The sequence below is a fragment of the Arachis hypogaea genome, chromosome 4, assembly GCF_003086295.3.
Source record: "Arachis hypogaea cultivar Tifrunner chromosome 4, arahy.Tifrunner.gnm2.J5K5, whole genome shotgun sequence".
Lineage (NCBI taxonomy): Eukaryota > Viridiplantae > Streptophyta > Magnoliopsida > Fabales > Fabaceae > Arachis > Arachis hypogaea.
This window is the reverse complement of record NC_092039.1, coordinates 72,342,388-72,353,192: the sequence shown is the minus strand read 5'-3', so window position 1 is coordinate 72,353,192 and position 10,805 is coordinate 72,342,388. Positions and strand designations below refer to the sequence as shown.

Genomic DNA, 10,805 nt, shown 5'->3' with positions numbered 1-10,805 from the left:
TATGGTGTATGAAAGTGCATAAAAAACTAGTGAAAGAATTGAAATTAGCTTGAGAAATGGGTATATCATGACTTGTCATCAAACTCCTTTCTTCTGATTCGTCCCATTGTTCACAGGATTCCTTTCAAAAGTGTACATGAATTGGTTATTTGCAACCATTTCAATGAGTTCTTGAGCTTCTGCAGGCGTCTTCTTCAGATGAAGAGAACCTCCAGCAAAGCTATCCAATGACATCTTGGACAGTTCAGACAGACCATCTTAGAAGATACCTATGATGCTCCATTCAGAAAGCATGTCAAAGGGACACTTTCTGATCAATTGTTTGTATCTTTCCCAAGCTTCATAGAGGGATTCACCTTCCTTCTGTCTGAAGGTTTGGACTTCCACTCTAAGCTTACTCAATTTTTGAGGTGGAAAAAACTTTGCCAAGAAGGCATTGACTAGCTTTTCCCAAGAGTTCAGGCTTTCTTTAGGTTGTGAGTCCAACTATATCCTAGCTCTGTCTCTTACAGCAAAAGGGAATAGTATAAGTCTGTAGACCTCAGATTTGCAAGAATTCAGCTAAAAACTGATGAGGATCTTCCAATGGAAGACCATGGAACTTGCAATTCTGTTGCATTAGAGAAACTAATTGAGGCTTAAGCTCAAAGTTGTTTGCTCCAATGGCAGGGATAGAGATGCTTCTCCCATAGAAGTCAGGAGTAGGTGCAGTAAAGTCACCCAGCACCTTCCTTGCATTGTTGGCATTGTTGTTGTTTTCAGCTGCCATGTCTTCTTCTTTGAAGATTTCTGTTAGGTCCCCTACAGAGAATTGTGCTTTAGCTTCTCTTAGCTTTTGCTTCAAGGTCCTTTCAGGTTCAGGGTCAGCCTCAACAAGAATGCTTTTGTCTTTGCTCCTGCTCATATGAAAGAGAAGAGAACAAGAAAATATGGAATCCTCTATGTCACAGTATAGAGATTCCTTGAGGTGTCAGAGGAAAAAAAATAGAAGGAAGAGGTAGAAGAATTCAAACTTCGAAGGATAGAGTTCGAATTGTACATGTTAGTCCATAAATAGAAGGATGTGAGAAGAGGGGAAGAAATTTTTGAAAATAAATTAAAAATATTTTAAAAACATTTTGAAAATTGATTGATGATTTTTGAAAACTAAGATTGAGAAAGAGGTAAAGTGATTTTTGAAAAAGATTTTGAAATTAGAAATAAAAAAGAAATGGTTGAAAACATTTTGAAAAAGATGTGATTAAAAATATATGATTGAAAATATATAGTTTTAACAAGATATGATTGAGAAGATATGATTTGGAAAAACAATTTAAAAAGATTTGATTTTTAAAATCAATGACTTGGCTAACAAGAAAAGATATGATTCAAACATTAAACCTTTCTCAACAGAAAAGGCACCATACTTGAAATGTTGAATCAAATCATTAATTGTTAGCAAGTATTTTTGAAATTGGAAAGAAATTGATTTTGAAAATATATGATTGAAAAGATATGATTTGAAAAAGATTTGATTTTGAAAAATTATGGACACTTGAAAAAAATTTGAATTGAAAACAAAATATTCCCTTTTGTGCCATCCTGGCGTTAAACGCCCAGAATGGTATCGATTCTGGCATTCAACGCCCAAAATGCTACCCTTTTGGGCGTTAAACTCCCAGCCAGGCACCTTGGCTGGCGTTTAAACGCCAGTTTTCCTTCCTCACTGGGCGTTTTGAACGCCCAGCTTTTTCTGTGTAATTCCTCTGCTGTATGTTCTGAATCTTCAATTCTCTGCATTATTGACTTGAAAAGAGACAAATTAAATTTTTTTTTGGATTTTTATTGATGAGGAAAAATCAAAATGCAACTAAAATCAAATAAACAATGCATCCAAGACACCAAACTTAGAAGTTTGTATACTACTGACACTAACAAGTTGAGAATGCATATGAGAAACAACAAAACACTCAAGACAAGAGAATTTAAAGATCAGAGCACTGAAATCATCAAGAACAACTTGAAGATCAATGAAGACACATGATTGAATTCAAAGAGTGCATGCAATTGACACCAAACTTAAAATGAGATACTAGACTCAACAAGAAACATAAAATATTTTTGGTTTTTATGACTTTGTAATTTTTTTGGATTTTTCGAAAATTATATGGAGAAGAGAATAAAGAGATTCAAAATTTTTAATAAGAATTCCAGGAATCATGCAATGTTAGTCTAAAGCTTTAGTCTAAAGAAATTAGACATGGCTAGCCAAGCTTCAGCAGGACATTACATTCAAGGGCTAAATTGATGAAGATCAATCAGCTTTGGTGATGATAAGAACATCACCTTGAAACACTAGAATTCATTCTTAAAAATTCTGAAAAATACGTAATCTAGGCAACAAGATGAACTGTCAGTTGTCCAAACTCAAACAATCCCCGGCAACGGCGCCAAAAACTTGGTGCACGAAATTGTGATCATCAATGGCGCCATCAACATGGTACACTCAATTGCAATCTCAACTCTTTATCACAACTTCGCACAACTAACCAGCAAGTGCACTGGGTCGTCCAAGTAATAAACCTTACGCGAGTAAGGCTCGATCCCACGGAGATTGTTGGTATGAAGCAAGCTATGGTCATCTTGTAAATCTCAGTCAGGCAGATTCAAATGGTTATAGATGAATAAAGCATAAAATAAAGATAGAGATACTTATGCAATTCATTGGTGAGAATTTCAGATAAGCTCTGTCCCTTCCGTCTCTCTGCTTTCCTACTGTCTTCATCCAATCCTTCTTACTCCTTTCCATGGAAAGCTGTATGTTGGGCATCACCGTTGTCAATGGCTACAGTCCCGTCCTCTCAGTGAAAATGTTCAACGCGCTCTGTCACAGCACGGTTATTCAGCTGTCGTTTCTCGATCATGTCGGAATAGAATCCAGTGATTCTTTTGCGTCTGTGACTGACGCCCCACAATCGCGAGTTTGAAGCTCGTCACAGTCATTCAATCCTTGAATCCAACTCAGAATGCCACAGACAAGGTTTAGACCTACCAGATTCTCTTGAATGCCGCCATCAATTCTAGCTTATAGCACGAAGATTCTGATTATGGAACCCAAGAGATATCCACTTAATCTAAGGTAGAACGGAGGTTGTTGTCAGGCACACGTTCATAGGTGAGAATGATGATGAGTGTCACGGATCATCACATTCATCAAGTTGAGGAACAAGTGATATCTTAGAACAAGAATAAGATGAATTGAATAGAAGAATAATAGTAATTGCATTAATACTCGAGGTACAGCAGAGCTCCACACCTTAATCTATGGTGTGTAGAAACTCCACCGTTGAAAATACATAAGAACAAGGTCTAGGCATGGCCGAGAGGCCAGCCCCCATGATCTAAGATAGCATAAGACTACTCAAAGATAGCTACCCAGATGTCTAATACAATAGCAAAGGGTCCTATTTGTAGAGAACTAGTAGCTTAGGGTTTACAAAGATGAGTAAATGACATAAAAATCCACTTCCGGGCCCACTTGGTGTGTGCTTGGGCTGAGCATTGAAGCATTTTCGTGTAGAGGCTCTTCTTGGAGTTAAACGCCAGCTTTTGTGCTAGTTTGGGCATTTAACTCCCATTCTTGTGCCAGTTCCGGCATTTTACGCCAGAATTCTTGAGCTGACTTGGAACGCCTGTTTGGGCCATCAAATCTCGGGTAAAGTATGGACTATTATACTTTGCTGGAAAGCCCAAGATGTCTACTTTCCAATGCAGTTGAAAGCGTGCCAATTGAGCTTCTGTAGCTCCAGAAAATATACTTCGAGTGAAGGGAGGTCAGAATCCAACAGCATCTGCAGTCCTTTTCAGCCTCTGAATCAGATTTTTGCTCAGGTCCCTCAATTTCAGCCAGAAAATACTTGAAATCACAGAAAAACACACAAACTCATAGTAAAGTCCAGAAAAGTGAATTTTATCTAAAAACTAATAAAAATATAATAAAAACTAACTAAAACGTACTAAAAACATACTAAAAACAATGCCAAAAAGCGTATAAATTATCCGCTCATCACAACACCAAACTTAAATTGTTGCTTGTCCCCAAGCAACTGAAGATCAAATAAGATAAAAAGAAGAGAATATGCAATGAATTCCAAAAACATCTATGAAGATCAGTATTAATTAGATGAGCGGGGCTTTTAGCTTTTTGCCTCTGAACAGTTTTGGCATCTCACTTTATCCTTTGAAATTCAGAATGATGGGCTTCTACAGGAACTCAGAATCCAGATGGTGTTATTGATTCTCCTAGTTAAGTATGATGATTCTTGAACATAGCTACTTTATGAGTCTTGGCTGTGGCCCAAAGCACTCTGTCTTCCAGTATTACCACCGGATACATACATGCCACAGACACATAACTGGGTGAACCTTTTTAGATTGTGACTCAGCTTTTCTAGAGTCCCCAATTAGAGATGTCCAGGGTTCTTAAGCACACTCTTTTTGCCTTGGACAACCTTATTATTTCTTTTTTTTTGAATTCACTGCTTTTTCTTGCTTCAAGAATCATTTTTATGATTTTTCAGATCCTCAGTAACATGTCTCCTTTTTCATCATTCTTTCAAGAGCCAACATTCATGAACAACAAATTCAAAAGACATATGCACTGTTCAAGCATACATTCAGAAGTTAAAGTATTGCCACCACATCAAAATAATTAATCTGTTATAAAATTCAAAATTCATGCAATTCTTCTCTTTTCCAATTAAGAACATTTTTCATTTAATAAAGGTGATGGATTCATAGGACATTCATAACTTTAAGGCATAGACACTAAGACACTAATGATCATGTAATAAGACATAAGCATAAAAATTCGAAAAACAGAAAAAATAAAGAACAAGGAGATTAAAGAACGGGTCCACCTTAGTGATGGCGGCTTGTTCTTCCTCTTGAAGATATTATGGAGTGCTTGAGCTCCTCAATGTCTCTTCCTTGCCTTTGTTGCTCCTCTCTCATGATTCTTTGATCTTCTCCAATTTCATGGAGGAGAATGGAATGTTCTTGGTGCTCCACCCTTAGTTGTCCCATGTTGGAACTTAATTCTCCTAGGGAGGTGTTGATTTGCTCCCAATAGTTTTGTGGAGGAAAGTGCATCCCTTGAGGCATCTCAGGGATTTCATGATGAGTGGGATCTCTTGTTTGCTCCATCCTTTTCTTAGTGATGGGCTTGTCCTCATCCATGAGGGTGTCTCCCTCTATGTCAATTTCGACTGAATAACAGAGGTGACAAATGAGATGAGGGAAGGCTAACCTTGCCAAGGTAGAGGACTTGTCCGCCACCTAATAAAGTTCTTGGGATATAACCTCATGAACTTCTATTTCCTGTCCAATCATGATGCTATGAATCATGATGGCCCGGTCTATAGTAACTTCAGACCGGTTGCTAGTGGGAATGATTGAGCGTTGGATAAACTCCAACCATCCCCTAGCCACGGGCTTGAGGTCATGCCTTCTCAGTTGAACCGGCTTCCCTCTTGAATCTCTCTTCCATTGAGCACCCTCTTCACAAATGTCTATGAGGACTTGGTCCAACCTTTGATCAAAGTTGACCCTTCTAGTGTAAGGGTGTTCATCTCCTTGCATCATGGGCAAGTTAAATGCCAACCTTACATTTCCCGGACTAAAATCTAAGCATTTTCCCCAAACCATTGTAAGCCAATTCTTTGGGTCCGGGTTCACACTTTGATCATAGTTCTTGGTGATCCATGCATTGGCATAGAACTCTAGAACCATTAAGATTCCAACTTGTTGAATGGGGTTGGCAAGAACTTCCCAACCTCTTCTTCGGATCTCCGGATATTCACTCTTTTTGAGTTTGAAAGGGACCTCGGGGATCACTTTCTTCATGGCCACAACTTCATAGAAGTGGTCTTGATGCACCCTTGAGATGAATCTCTCCATCTCCCATGACTCGGAGGTGGAAGCTTTTGCCTTCCCTTTCCTCTTTCTAGAGGTTTCTCCGGCCTTAGATGCCATAAATGGTTATGGAAAAACAAAAAGCAATGCTTTTACCACACCAAACGTAGAAGTTTTGCTCGTCCTCGAGCAAAAGAAGAAAGAAGAGAGTAGAAGAAGAAGAAATAGAGGAGATGGAGGCGGCTTTGTGGTTCGGCCAAGGGGAAGAAGTAGTGTTTAGGTTGTGTGAAAATGAAGGAGTGAAGAAGGGTTTATATAGGGGTGGGGAGAGGGGTAGGGTTCGGTCATGGATGGGTGGGTTTGGGAGGGAAAGTGGTTTGAATTTGAATGGTGAGGTAGGTGGGGTTTTATAAAGGGTGGATGTGAGTGGTGAAGAGAATAGTGGGATATGATAGGTGAGGGGTTTTTGGGGAAGAGGTGTTGAGGTAATTGGTGAATGGGTGAAGAGGAGAGAGAGTGGTGGGGTAGGTGGGGATCCTGTGGGGTCCACAGATCCTGAGGTGTCAAGGAAAATTCATACCTGCACCAAGTGGCGAGCAAAAATGCTCCTTCTGCCAATTCTAGCGTTAAACGCCGGGCTGGTGCCCATTTCTAGCGTTTAACGCCAGCTTCTTGCCCTTTCCTGGTGTTTAACGCCAGTCTGGTGCCCCTTTCTAGCGTTAAACGCCCAGAATAGTGCCAGACTGGGCGTTAAATGCCCATTTGCTGCCCTTACTGGCGTTTAAACGCCAGCAATTTTTTCCTCCAGAGTGTGCTATTTTTCTTTCTGTTTTTAATGCTGTTTTTGCTTTTTCAATTGATTTTGTGACTTCCCATGATCATCAACCTACAGAAAACATAAAATAACAAAGGAAATATAGATAAATATAACATTGGGTTGCCTCCCAACAAGCGCTTCTTTAATGTCAGTAGCTTGACAGTGGGCTCTCATGGAGCCTCACAGATACTCAAAGCAATGTTGGAACCTCCCAACACCAAACTTAGAGTTTGAATGTGGGGGTTCAACACCAAACTTAGAAGTTGGTTGAGGCCTCCCAACACCAAACTTAGAGTTTGACTGTGGGGGCTCTGTTTGACTCTGTTTTGAGAGAAGCTCTTCATGCTTCCTCTCCATGGTTACAGAGGGATATCCTTGAGCCTTAAACACAAAGGATTCTTCATTCACTTGAATGATCAATTCTCCTCTGTCAACATCAATCACAGCCTTTGCTGTGGCTAGGAAGGGTCTGCCAAGGATGATGGATTCATCCATGCACTTCCCAGTCTCTAGGACTATGAAATCAGCAAGGATGTAATGGTCTTCAACTTTTACCAGAACATCCTCTACAAGTCCATAAGCTTGTTTTCTTGAATTGTCTGCCATCTCTAGTGAGATTCTTGCAGCTTGTACCTCAAAGATCCCTAGCTTCTCCATTACAGAGAGAGGCATGAGGTTTATGCTTGACCCTAGGTCACACAGAGCCTTCTTGAAGGTCATGGTGCCTATTGTACAAGGTATTGAGAACTTCCCAGGGTCCTGTCTCTTTTGAGGTAGTTTCTGCCTAGACAAGTCAGCCAGTTCTTTGGTGAGCAAAGGGGGTTCATCCTCCCAGGTCTCATTACCAAATAACTTGTCATTTAGCTTTATGATTGCTCCAAGGTACTTAGCAACTTGCTCTTCAGTGACATCTTCATCCTCTTCAGAGGAAGAATACTCATCAGAGCTCATGAATGGCAGAAGTAAATCCAATGGAATCTCTATGGTCTCAGTGTGAGCCTCAGATTCCCATGGTTCCTTATTAGGGAACTCATTGGAGGCCAGTGGACATCCATTGAGGTCTTCCTCAGTGGCACTCACCGCCTCTTTCTCCTCTCCAAGTTCAGCCATGTTGATGGCCTTGCACTCTCCTTTTGGATTCTCTTCTGTATTGCTTGGAAGAGTACTAGGAGGGAGTTCAGTAACTTTCTTACTCAGCTGACCCACTTGTGCCTCCAAGTTTCTAATGGAGGATCTTGTTTCAGTCATGAAACTTTGAGTGGTTTTAATTAGATCAGAGACCATGGTTGCTAAGTCAGAGTGGCTCTGCTTAGAATTCTCTGTCTGTTGCTGAGAAAATGATGGAAAATCCTTGCCATTGCTAAACCTGTTTCTTCCACCATTATTGTTGTTGAAACCTTGTTGAGGTCTCTGTTGATCCTTCCATGAGAGATTTGAGTGATTTCTCCATGAAGGATTATAGGTGTTTCCATAGGGTTCTCCCATGTAATTCACCTCTTCCATTAAAGGGATATCAGGATCATAAGCTTCTTCTTTAGATGAAGCATCCTTAGTACTGCCTGGTGCAGCTTGCTTTCCAGACAGACTTTGAGAAATCATATTGACTTGCTGAGTCAATATTTTTTTCTAAGCCAATATGGCATTCAGAGTATCAATCTTAAGAACTCCTTTCTTCTGATTCGTCCCATTGTTCACAGGATTCCTTTCAGAAGTGTACATGAATTGGTTATTTGTAACCATTTCAATGAGTTCTTGAGCTTCTGCAGGCGTCTTCTTCAGATGAAGATATCCTCCAGCGGAGCTATCCAATGACATCTTGGACAGTTCAGACAGACCATCATAGAAGATACCTATGATGCTCCACTAAGAAAGCATGTCAGAAGGACACTTTCTGATCAATTGTTTGTATCTTTCCCAAGCTTCATAGAGGGATTCACCTTCCTTCTGTTTGAAGGTTTGGACTTCCACTCTAAGCTTACTCAATTTTTGAGGTGAAAAGAACTTTGCCAAGAAGGCATTGACTAGCTTTTCCCAAGAGTTCAGGCTTTCTTTAGGTTGTGAGTCCAACCATATTCTAGCTCTGTCTCTTACAGCAAAAGGGAATAGCATAAGTTTGTAGACCTCAGGGTCAACCCCATTGGTCTTAACAGTGTCACAGATTTGTAAGAATTCAGCTAAAAACTGATGAGGATCTTCCAATGGAAGTCCATGGAACTTGTAATTCTGTTGCATCAGAGAAACTAATTGAGGCTTAAGCTCAAAGTTATTTGCTCCAATGGCAGGGATAGAGATGCTTCTCCCATAGAAGTTGGGAGTAGGTGCAGTGAAGTCACCCAGCACCTTCCTTGTATTGTTGGCATTGTTGTTTGTTTCGGCTGCCATGTCTTCTTCTTTGAAGATTTCTGTTAGGTCCTCTACAGAGAGTTGTGCTTTAACTTCTCTTAGTTTTCGCTTCAAGGTCCTTTCAGGTTCAGGGTCAGCATCAACAAGAATGCTTTTGTCTTTGCTCCTGCTCATATGAAAGAGAAGAGAACAAGAAAATATGGAATCCTCTATGTCACAGTATAGAGATTCCTTGAGGTGTCAGAGGAAAAAGAAAAATAGAAGGAAGAGGTAGAAGAATTCGAACTTAGAAAGATAGAGTTCAAATTGTACATGTTACTCCATAAATAGAAGGATGTGAGAAGAGGGGAAGAAATTTTCGAAAATAAATTTAAAAAGATTTTAAAAACATTTTGAAAAATTGAAGAATGATTTTCGAAAAATATGATTGGGATAGAGATAAAATGTTTTTTGAAAAAGATTTTGAAATTAGAAATCAAAAAGATATGATTGAAAACTTATTTTGAAAAAGATATGATTAAAAAGATATGATTGAAAATATATAGTTTTAAAAAAGATATGATTGAGAAGATATGATTTGGAAAAACAATTTAAAAAGATTTGATTTTTAAAATCAATGACTTGACTAACAAGAAAAGATATGATTCGAACATTAAACCTTTCTCAACAGAAAAGGCAACATACTTGAAATGTTGAATCAAATCATTAATTGTTAGCAAGTATTTTTGAAATTGGAAAGAAATTAATTTTGAAAATATATGATTGAAAATATATGATTTGAAAAAGATTTGATTTTGAAAAATTATGGAAACTTGAAAAAAATTTGAATTAAAAACAAAATCTTCCCTCTTGTGCCATCCTGGCGTTAAACGCCCAGAATGGTATCCATTCTGGCGTTTAACGCCCAAAATGCTACCCTTTTGGGCGCTAAACGCCCAACCAGGTACCCTGGCTGGCGTTTAAATGCCAGTTTTCCTTCCTCACTGGGCGTTTTGAATGCCCAGCTTTTTCTGTGTAATTCCTCTGCTGTATGTTCTGAATCTTCAATTCTCTGCATTATTGACTTGAAAAGACACAAATTAAATTTTTTTTGGATTTTTAATGATGAGGAAAAATCAAAATGCAACTAAAATCAAATAAACAATGCATGCAAGACACCAAACTTAGAAGTTTGTATACTACTGACACTAACAAGTTGAGAATGCATATGAGAAACAACAAAACACTCTAGACAAGAGAATTTAAAGATCAGAGCAATGAAATCATCAAGAGCAACTTGAAGATCAATGAAGACACATGATTGACTTCAAAGAATGCATGCAATTGACACCAAACTTAAAATGAGACACTAGACTCAACAAGAAACATAAAATATTTTTGGTTTTTATGACTTTGTAAACTTTTTGGATTTTTCGAAAATTATATGGAGAAGAAAATAAAGAGATTCAAAATTTTTAATAAGAATTCCAGGAATCATGCAATGTTAGTCTAAAGCTTTAGTCTAAAGGAATTAGACATGGCTAGCCAAGCTTCAGCAGGACATTACATTCAAGAGCTAAATTTATGAAGATCAATCAGCTTTGGTGATGATAAGAACATCACCTTGAAACACTAGAATTCATTCTTAAAAATTTTGAAAAATACCTAATCTAAGCAACAAGATGAACCGTCAGTTGTCCAAACTCAAACAATCCCCGGCAACGACGCCAAAATAATGATTTGATTCAACATTTCAAGTATGTTGCCTTTTCTG

At 38.7% G+C, this 10,805-nt stretch overlaps 2 non-coding genes across 2 annotated transcripts; both read left to right on the top strand.

Annotated features, from left to right (window-relative positions):
• Nucleotides 1–288: 288 nt before the first annotated feature.
• On the top strand, nucleotides 289–396 carry LOC112798797 (small nucleolar RNA R71). Its single transcript, XR_003200394.1, has one exon. It is a non-coding gene; the product is annotated as a small nucleolar RNA R71 (small nucleolar RNA).
• An 8,182-nt stretch (nucleotides 397–8,578) lies between these two features.
• Nucleotides 8,579–8,686, top strand: LOC112799416 (small nucleolar RNA R71). The gene has a single exon (XR_003200998.1). It is a non-coding gene; the product is annotated as a small nucleolar RNA R71 (small nucleolar RNA).
• The last annotated feature ends 2,119 nt before the right edge of the window (nucleotides 8,687–10,805 follow it).